Here is a 10,986-nt window from a genome sequence, read left to right as displayed (position 1 = left end):
TCAAGATTTTGGATCGGCAAGTCCCAAACGTCCGGAGTGCATAGCTCTCCGATCGTACGCTCCGGCTCTGGTAGCGCAATCCCTTGGTGAAGTGGCGCCTCCTTTCGACTTGTTGGTGGAGTTGCTTGGGGTGAAGACGATGAATCGTCGGCTTCAACTTTTGGATCTACTAGTTCCGGCTTCCTTGATCGTGCTTCTCGTCTCCTTTGCCTGTAATTTTTTTCTGGATCATCCACAAAATTTTCGGGTTTGTTGGAGAGGCTCCCGTCCATCTCCTGTTAGGGGTTAGTGAAAAAAGAAAAAAATATACGAGATCTAAAAGATGAATATACAAGATCTAAAACATAAAAGCAAAATAAAGCAAAATAAAGAAAATTCTAGATTAGATTGATTTTCGTGGAATAGATCCGTTTTTTTAGTTAGCTCAAAAAAATAAGAGATCTAAAAAAAGGGTCAAAAAGAAAAATCAAGAAATATTTACGAATGCAAGTAAGATTGGATCTTAAATCGATGGTTCCCCGGCAACGGTGCCAGAAAAGCTTGTTGACGCTCCTTAGCGCCCCCAATTTATATACCGCAAGCGCACGGTTTCATGTAGCTTTTTCCTCAGAGTATTCCCCCAAGGTTTATCAATCCATGGAACCAAAGAGACAAGAAACAATCTACTAGCATAGAAATTCCTTTGTGTGAGATGGTGAAAACGAATCTAATCTACTAAAAACAACAAACACCGAAGATAGCAAGAGAAAGTTAGAGATAACCAATCTAGATCACCTAGATCATGCATATGTTGTAGTTCCAGCTAGATGAAGTGAAGTAAGGTAGATGTGAATCTCAATGAAAAGCCTCTTTAAACCCAAAATCTCCAATCCGATCCCTCGATACTCCGCCTACTCTGTGGAGACGGCCTGTCACGACGCCCCCCTTTTGAACGAAATACCCTGAAGCAAGTTGAACCCCCTTTGGTAGTTCCGCCATGAACCTCTAGCCACCATGACTACAAGATCATGCTAAGCGATCTATCTCGATAATAGATCTAGGATGAAGCGAACCCAAAGAAAAGCACGAAATCGAAAGAGAGAACATGGTCGCTAAACATTCGGAATCACAAATAACTTCACCATGAATGATAGTACATCACAAGATCACAACCGGGGCCCTACCTTGATCTTGATGATCCTAGCTCCAGAACTCCGACGTGGTCTTCCTTGCAAGGTTCCCACATCGGCTAGGGTGAACCCTAGACAACTAGCACGACCCTCGGCTCTCCGAGAGGTGTCCCTCTATCTTCTCTGCTCCTTGGCGTCGTCTCCCGAATTGATCTCCCCGTGAACCTTGGGGAGGGGTCTTTAAATAGCCTCAGGGAACCCTCGGTCAAAGGGGAGGTCGAACCGACCTAAAAATGGGCTGGGCCGGTCGGCCCAATGAGCCTAGGCCGGCCGGCCTGGGTCTTTCCTTCGCCGGCTCGTGTTCATCTTTCTCCCGAAGTCTCCTGGAATCTTCTAGAGTTTATGTCTTTCACGATTGCACCCCTTTAGACGTCGTTATCTTCGAGATTTCTTCGAGGAGAAGGATAGGATGGAAAATCCTTCCTTAAATATCTCTTTGCTTTGCTTAGCCCCGAAGTATCTCGATCTTATCTTGTGGGCTTTGTCTTTTGGGCTTCATTGGAGGGTGGATATGCATGAACGGGCCTCTAATCATCATGGCCTTCGATCCTTTGTTCGGGCTTTGGCCTTCGTCATTCTTTGTGTCATCGCGTGGTCGTGGGCCTTGCCATTTCATGCTCCAAAATTGGTCAAAAAACCTGCAAAAACGAAGTACCTCCAAAATATATGTGCAAACGTGAAAACGATCAATAATTGGGCCGAGGTTAGGATGGTTAGTGATTTTGATATTAAATTCATGCCATTATCAAAGTTAAACAGGGGATAAAATGGATACTTAAGGAGCGCCAAGAGGGGCGTTACGGCTGACATCATCAGGCTTCGCTTGTTTCCTTTCTCCCTCCTGGGAAAGCAAAGGTTCCACGGCGTTCCTCGCCATGTTCTTCCCGCTAGGTAAAACAAATGCCTTGCGAGGATGAATATCAAGTTTCCAGCAGACAGGGATGGAATCCATCCCAGAAGCTTGGGAGAGACTGCAAGAGTACATACTCACCTGTCCTCATCATGTGATGGACGAGTGGCTCATACTCCAAAGCTTCTACAATAGGCTAACGACAACATCAAGAGCCTGCTTGGATGCTGCTGCTGGAGGGGCCTATCTCGATCTCACCATTGCCAATGTCAAAGCCTTGATCGAGAAGATGGTCGCCAACCAGGGCTGGAACGAGGAGCGTTCCCAGCCCCAAACCAAGGGCGGAATGTATACCGTCAAGGAGACAGATATGCTCATCGCCAAGATGGACATCCTACTCAACCATTTACACGAAATGGCGGAATTCAAAGAGCACAGGAACAACTACGCCCAAGCCATGAACTCATACATGATGTGCGAAGTTTGTGGTAATGGTGGACACTCGGGGAATGACTGCCCCGAGACCCGTGAAGATGCGGCCTACATCAACAACAACAACAACGGGTTCCGTCCACAAGGTGGCCAAGGGTGGGGTCAAGCACGCCCACCATTCCAAGGAGGAGGTAATAATTTCAACTCCAATTTCAATTCGAATTTTAATTCAAACCAACCCTCCTTGAGAGATCTTGTCTTTGGCCAAGCTAAAATCAATGAATCTTTAAATAAAAAGCTTGCTGCCAATGACAAAGTTTTAGAAAATATTAATACAAAAGTTGAAACTCTTTCTTATGGCTTGAAAAATCAGTTAAGTTTCAACAAAATGATAGAAACACAGCTGGCTCAAATTGCTGTTGCCATTCCTTCTGCTGAGACTGGGAAGATCCCGGGGCAACCCGAATCTCCCGTTGAAACTGCAAACATGGTGTCTACCGGGTGGGGCAACCTTCCTCGGTGGGCCCCATGTACTAACCATGTAGGTAGGTACAATCCCCCAATGAACGACTTTTGGGATGGCAAGGTGGCAGCAGTACAAAAGGATCCAGGGGTCTCCATGATCAGCTGCTCGATTAACGTCAAGCACTTTGAGCAATGTCTATGCGATCTGGGGGCAAGCGTGAACATAATGCCCAAGGTAATATATGAAGAACTCGATTATCCTGCTCTTTCCCCCACAACTATGCTTGTACAGCTTGCAGATTTGACAGTTCGATATCCCGAAGGGATAGCCTAACACGTCTTCGTACGAGTACGAGACTCCATCATTGCCGATTTTGTGGTAATGGACATGGAAGGAAACCTTGGAGTCGACCTCATAATTGGTCGACCTTTCCTAAGGTCCGCCAAGGCAAGGATCGACGTCGGAAGGGGAGAAATCCATTTCTGCATCGAAAAGGAGGACTTGTTTTTCAGGTTCAAGCAAAGGGAAGAGCAGCGTTTCATGATACAACAAGACAGTGAAGGGCAAGCGCTCTGGGGTTCACCCGAACCCCAGCCTGAAGAACATACGACCACCCGATCCAAAAGAAGACGATCAAAGAAGGTGTGGCGTAAGGTTGAGAGTTCGTCCTCGTCCACTTCTCCAGGACGAGCCGAACAATGGTAAGTCAGTGTAGGAGAAAGGTCCCGCTCGTCAGACTCAAAACGCCGAGCCCTTGCCGAAGGTAAATCGGTACTTATCTCATATTAAATTTTTCCCACTGCATATTTGAATTTTCAAAACACCAATGCATGCTAGAATCTTTTCTAGCACCTTTTCTGTTTTTACAAAAATCCAAAAATATTTTGAGCATTGAAATCCTTTGAAGAAAAATACTTTTGAAAATCTTTCGAGGCAAAGTTTAGCCTAGCACCCAAGTGTCCAAAGTTTATTACCGTTGGGGAGCAACTAGGCCCTGGCTGTCAGCCAGTGGGCCCACAGGGGGGCCGGCCAAACCCCTGGGTCGGCCGACCCCACCTGGCAACGGTCCACTGCCAGCTTTTTCCAACAGCTACTAGCCATTGTGCCCAGCTCCTCCCAACGGTGCCCGGCCTTTCTCTCTTTAAATAGAGGCCGAGAGGTGGGTGTTGAGCTCTCACACTCAACTCTCATTCACTTACTCCCTCTCAACCTCTCTCAAACTTTGCTCTTAGGTTTTCATTGGATTTTGGCTCAAGTTTGATTGCAAGAAAATCTCTCTCTCATTTCTTTGCTACAAGATTGTTTACACACTTGGAGGAACAATATTCGGGTAAGAGTTTCATTTTCATTTCACTAACGTAACCCGAATCGAGTTGTTCTCGTTCGTTCTTGTTTGCTCTTGTTGCAAGCATGAAGGGTGCATGTCAGAAGATAACCGGAGCCATCAAGAGGATGATGAGGTTAGGCTCGTCCCATTCATGGGGTGAGTCAAGCTCTTGCCATTCTCCCAAACCTACACGAACACCGACCACGATGGACTAAGAACAAGATGAACAAGAAGAACAATACGAAGAGGTGCAAGCCGAGCCACAAGCCGAGGCCATGGAAATTGATGAAGATGATGCTCCCTACCTCGACTTGTGTGATGCTCGTGAGCGACAAGCCTATGCCATTATCAAGGACCGAAGCTTCGTCCACACCCGAGCCTTCGATCCGGAACTTCTCATCAAAATAGGTATGTACAAAGACTTCGCTAATGTTTGGCACGCAATTGGATGGAGCAACTTCACTCCCGTTGAGGAGTACGGTTCTCGGCTCCTCACCATCCAATTTCTTTTCACTCTTCTGGAGGTGGAAAATGGGGTTTATTTTCGACTTTTCGGGAAGGAATATTTGCTTTCTGGGAAAACTTTTGCTAGCCACCTCGACTTAACCAAACACTGGCCGATTTCTCTTGAGCAAGCTTGCCGCAGTTTTAATCGTCATGAATTTTGGGGACAGATTTCGGGTCAAGTTGTCCATGGCAAATTTGCACCCCGGTGCAACGACATTCATAATCCAACTCTTCATTTGATGCACAAGTGGTTAGCCATCACTCTCTTTCCAAGAGATGATGTCTAACCCGTGCGCAACAATGAGTTGATCATTTTATATGCCATGGTCAACAAGATCAAAATCTCCCCCGCGCAAGCTTTGGTTAAGCAATGGCTTTCAAATTTCAAGATGATGGGTCCTATTGAGTGTACTTCTTTGATTACTCGTATCGCTACACGTCTTGGTGCCTTAGAGGGGAATTCCATTCCATTCATTGAGGGTGACTGCGCGTATATCGATGAGTCTTATTTGATTCAAGGTCGCACACTTAAGAAAGGCCCGAATGACTCTTTGATTTTCCTCTTCATGGGCTATACAAATGAGATTTCACTGCCCAATGCGGACTTCCATTTGTATAATTGCCGTTCGCTAACCATCCCTCTCGTTCAACGAGAAGGGGGCCGTAGGCATAGTGTTTCTGGTTTACCTGGCAGGATGACAAGGAGCAAGACCAGAAGGGAAGAAACGCCAACACCTCCTCAGCATACTCAAACCTCATATCACCATGAGGCGGGTGGTTCATCATGGCACAGCGCGAGTACAGAGGAGTGGGCAGGGCAGGCCCAAGGGCGCCGGTCCACTAGTTCCAGCTCTAGTGGACCCCCGATCTGTGACACCCTAGGTGTCTGCACAATAAAACTACTTTTATTTCATGTGTTTCATATGTGAAATTATTTGAGCAAGGGCCCATTTTAAAACTTTAAGGACCTTTGTATAATTATGAATTGTTCTAAGGTCAACTTTATAGTTTTATTTGAATAGGATGTGAGTTTATAGCTTTTGTGGAGGGTTTATTTGAAAAATGTAGTGTAATCATTACTTGGCAGCAAAATTTACATTTCAGCCTAGCTTCTGTTTGAGGTAATTTTTGCTGATTTTACTACTTAATGTGTGCTGAGTGGTTGATTTATTAGCAAACCATGTTTTACCATGAAATGAGCGTATTTGTAATTTCATCTATTGCATTATATATAGATACGACTGCTCTATCGGACGGAACATACAAGCTGATCCCAGAGTCCGAAGGAGGTGATCATGAAGCTCAAGTGAACGCTGCCGTACTGACTGAAGACCCGGACCAAAGTCCAGAAGAGCCCAAGGCTAACCTAGCTAGCGACTACCGAGAAGGAAAGCCCCGGACATAACCTATATTTCAAATTAATACCATTTACAGTTATTACTTACTTGTGCATTTACAGTTCTTAGGATTTGAATTGAAACCCTAGATGCATGATCCTAGGAACCTATGTACTGAACACTAGACATGAGTTCGAATAATTGCTAAGCTTATAGGACCGGTAAAAGTCGAGTGATTGCCTGTCACTCGCGAGCTCTATAGGAATTGCTTGTTTACTTTCTGTTATCAATATAAGGATGACGGGCGGGGTTGTGTTCAATATCATGACCTTGTGTGAGACCCCGTCTGTGTCGATGAACTTGCTAAGGTCGCGGTGTGTGGTAGTGCTGATTAAGTTTTTGAACGTACTAGCCACATGCCGTAAATATGGTTCGCAGTAAGCCTAGTAGCCGATTGGACTGGGAGTGGATATACCTTTTACTCTCTCTTAGGGATAGATTTTATTTTTATATTGTGCAACACCGCGGCTACAAGGGATGACGTTGGACCTTGGTGCCCTATTGTCGGGGAGAGTGACCCTATCCACAAGCCGGAAAGAAAGGTAAACGGTTGTTTAGGAACGACCCGACGGTGTTTCAAACGTGTGTGTTAGGTCTGCCTGGCCAGGTTAACAAATTCAATTCAAATCGTCCGCTTCTCATGGTTTGGGACAGCTTGATCTCTTTGCCACACAGAGTAATAAGAGCAACATTATATTGATCAATCTTGATGATTGCTTAAAGTTCTATCATGGTTGAATAGTAGTTGCGTACATAGAATGGTTAATCAACTAGAATCTTAGAAGCTAAAATTTGAAAGTAAGGACTTACTCTTTATTGCTTTTCAACAAAAGGAAAACCAGAGCCTCACAGAACCTTGCATAGTCTAGTTAGGTGGGCTATGTATACCCGTTGACGGTTAAGTCTTGCTGAGTATTAGAATACTTAGCCTTGCTGTTGAAACCCTTTTTCAGTTATGAGTTTTGAGGACCAGGTCGCTAGTTTATCTTGGCCCTGCTCTTTGCCTCCTGGCTGGTCCGTAGAGTGGGATCCGTCTTCGGCCAGCAATGACCCTGACGAGTGATACCTTGCTTGGGCTAGCTTGGTATACTTTTGTGACGTGTTGTAGCCGTTGTTTTCTCTTTCCATTGCTTTTCAAACTCTGAACTTACAGTTATGGTTTGTACAACTGTTTTACTAAGTTTGGTTTTGTAATAATGTCTTGAACTGGTTGTAATCACTACTGAGCTTGTGTTGTAAAACATGTGGTTGTAATACCTCTGGACTCGCCTTCGTGCGGGGTATGCTTGTTCGATCCGAGAACCGGTGGTTGTATCGGTACGTTACCCGACAGACCAAGAATTGTTCCATTTGAAGTGCGTTTGAGCTGGTGTTGCCTTTATGGTGATGGCCTGCGCACTTGAGCCGGGATAATTCAGGTGGTTCTGCCACAGCTAGTATCAGAGCTGCAAGCGTACACCAGAGGTGTTGGAATCTTAAAAATCGCTTTCCGTATAAAATTTGACCAACAAGGTATTTCTGAAACCAACGTAGTTTCGTTAAGGGTTATGCATAGAACATAAAGTCCTAGGGAATTTAGGGAGTTACTAGGTGGCTATCTGTGTATGATTTATTTTATCTGACTTCCAGCACTTTACATTTTTTTCAAACCATACTCACAAGCAACCCTTGATTTTTGTAACGACGCATCTACGTTAAGGTAAGAAGGTAAGGATCCTCAGTCAGCTGAGGGAGTCTGACCTTCCCTCAGCGATGCGAACCGAACGTTGCGCTCAAGCAGTGACCTACTTGAGCTGCTGCCAATATACCGACCCCCGGTCGACTATATTGGGAGTAAAGGAACTCGTGAATACGCTATCTCAGTGGCGTATGTTAACGTTGGCCATACGGCGGAAATTGTATGGCTACCGCTTCTATAGTGAGCGGTAATGTATGGGAATGCTTTCATGAGTGCTGGCATGAAAGGTTCAATGGATATATATATGTTCTATCAATCTTCTGCAGGTACACTAACCACGATTTGATAAGTTAAGAACGGTTAGAATTTATCGACTAGCTATATAGGGAGAGCCGTATCTATGTTATGCCACCGTGCTAACCACGTAAGCCCAACAATAGTTGGCAATTGTTTATCTTGTGAGGAACGAACAGGACGTGCATGCATATTTGGTTGATGTTTGCTTTGATTCCCAGAATTAGAAAATGTTACATGAGTCTTCTTAAGGAATCTCTAGAGTTTGTTTTCATGAATATGTTTTAGTGTGGTTAAACAACGAGTTGAATGAAAACTTGGTTTGGGGAGCATGTTATTAGAGCATTTAGATTAAACTCAAGAAAGTCTATGGTTTGAGAGAGGGAGATTGAGTTATGTCTTTATCCTTAGTTCCATCTTGATGTCTTGATGATCTTTTCATTCCATAGAATCTCAAATGATGAACCAGTACCAATTGTGGTTTGTTTACTTCCTGAGCCTTGTATACTTTTGAGTTAGAATCACAATTTTTTCGCAGTCTTCTTAAAGTTACATTTGAGAAGTCTTGAGATAATCATATTACTCACATTTCAATCCTTTGTGATTCAGATGGCGAACTGTCACAATGTCTTTTGGGATGAGGAGGGATGTGCTCATACTAATTGCTTATACTGGGAGGGCTTTCCGAGGATTTTGTGAGATACACTCCGTATTTCCCACTACCCAGACCCACCCCGGTACAAGGGACGCCAGTTTTCTGAGGATGGAGTTCAGAAGAGCAAAGTTACCATGACCATTCCTCAGCACCCCACTTTGGAGTGGCCACCTATTGAGATTGAGGTGATTGGGTATCGTCTTGTGGACGCTTTTGAGACAGCAGCTCTCAAAGCTATCACTACTTTTTGTGAGCATCATCCCAAGGAAGTAGCTGCTTATCCTATTGGTTTGTTTCCGGCAGTCAATGCTGGCAACGCAGAGTGGCTTTTCAGAACCACCTACTTTGGACACCTAGTTGGAGATGTAGTGGAGGAGACTATTCAGGCTGTGACCAAGTATATGAATGCTCAGTCCCACAATCAGATTCTCCAGCAGAGGCACATGGAGCAGGTGATAGACTTGGCCCAGACTTTTCAGTGAGGTCTTCGTTTGAGAGACACTCAGATTCAGGGGCTTAATGAGGCCGTTGCTGGGAGAGATCACGCCATTGCACAGTTTGAGCTTCAGGTTCTGGAGCATGGTGCTGAGATAGTGCAGCGCAACACAGTGATTGGTTTTCTTCAGGGGCAGGTTCATGAACTCCAAGCGGATTTGGATGATGCTATGGCCCATATTGTATGCTCCATGAGCAGCCAATACCCCCAGTTGTTCCAGCCGAGCCTGCAGCCGCAGAAGACCCAGAGGAGATTGAGGGAGTTTCTGATTTAGATTCAGAACACGCGCTTGCCGAGCCTAATCCTCAGCCGGACGACTCTTCCTCCGGCAGTGCTTCCTCTGTGGGCAACCTCGACGACTTCTAGACTTGTCCTAGAAAGCATGTGTTTTTCCTGCTGTAGTATATGTACATAGGGAAGAAGATGTTGTAAAATAGCCCTAGGAAGGAGTACCACTTGTTGTAATATATGTGGTAAGGAAGCTTGATGCTAGGTTTGTACTATAAAGACTATCTAGGATGTAATATGAATAATAGCTATCAGTTTGGAAACCATGATCTTCCTACTTGCCAAATCTCTTCATTTGTGCATTTCTAGGTTGTTTGATGAATACTAATGATGTTGCAAACTTTGTGACATGGGTGCTCATCAAATTTAAGCCTATTGAATCTGTGAGACTATATTTATAGTCTAATCACTACTATGATCTCTGTTGATTAGCAGCATAGCACAGAACGACGAAAAGTGAATTTTTAGGCTAAACATCCCCATGGTGATATGTGATGTCCAGCCCTGTTTGTGAAGAAGAAGGACAACAGTTTGAGGCTATGTGTTGATTATCTGCCACTCAATGCAGTCACTATTAAAAACAAGTATCCTCTTCCCCGCATTGATATCCTGTTTGATCAGTTAGCTGGAGCCAAGGTTTTCTCTAAGATCGATCTTCGTTCTGGCTACCATCAAATAAAGATCAAGCCTTGTGACATCCCAAAAACAGCTTTCTCGACCAGATATGGACTCTATGAGTATCTGGTTATGTCTTTTGGTCTTACCAACGCCCCAGCATATTTTATGTACCTAATGAATTCAATCTTCATGCCGGAGCTTGATAAATTTGTTGTGGTGTTCATCGATGACATTTTGATCTACTCCAAGAATGAAGAAGATCATGCTCAGAATTTACGCATTGTTCTTCAGAGATTACGAGATCATCATCTTTATGCCAAATTCTCCAAGTGTGAATTTTGGCAGGATAGTGTGAAATTTTTAGGCCATACTATCTCCAGTGATGGTATATCAGTTGATCCAACTAAAGTGCAAGAAGTTATGGATTGGGAATCTCCTACTTCAGTTCATCAAATTCGCAATTTTCTTGGTTTAGCTGGATAATATCATCGATTCATTCCTGATTTATCCAGAATAGCCAAGCCTATGACGGAGTTATTAAAGAAAGGAGTGAAATTTGTTTGAGATGATAAATGTGAAGAAGCCTTTCAAACTCTTAAAGCACGATTGACTACTGCTCCAGTGCTGGCTACACCGGACAGTACCAAACCTTTTGATGTCTATTGTGATGCTTCTGGTACGGGACTTGGTTGCGTGCTTATGCAAGACAACCGAGTTATTGCTTATGCATCAAGAGCTCTCCGGAATCATGAGAAGAACTATCCAACACAAGATCTGGAGTTAGCAGCGGTCATTCATGCTCTTAAGCT

The 10,986-nt window shown here is 44.3% G+C and overlaps 1 non-coding gene across 1 annotated transcript; it reads right to left on the bottom strand.

Moving 5' to 3' along the window:
* Nucleotides 1-2,071: 2,071 nt before the first annotated feature.
* Nucleotides 2,072-2,178, bottom strand: LOC120639425. The gene has a single exon (XR_005661428.1). It is a non-coding gene; the product is annotated as a small nucleolar RNA R71 (small nucleolar RNA).
* Between the last annotated feature and the right edge of the window lie 8,808 nt (nt 2,179-10,986).

The sequence above is a fragment of the Panicum virgatum genome, chromosome 6K, assembly GCF_016808335.1.
Source record: "Panicum virgatum strain AP13 chromosome 6K, P.virgatum_v5, whole genome shotgun sequence".
NCBI lineage: Eukaryota > Viridiplantae > Streptophyta > Magnoliopsida > Poales > Poaceae > Panicum > Panicum virgatum.
This window is presented reverse-complemented; position numbering and strand designations above follow the sequence as displayed.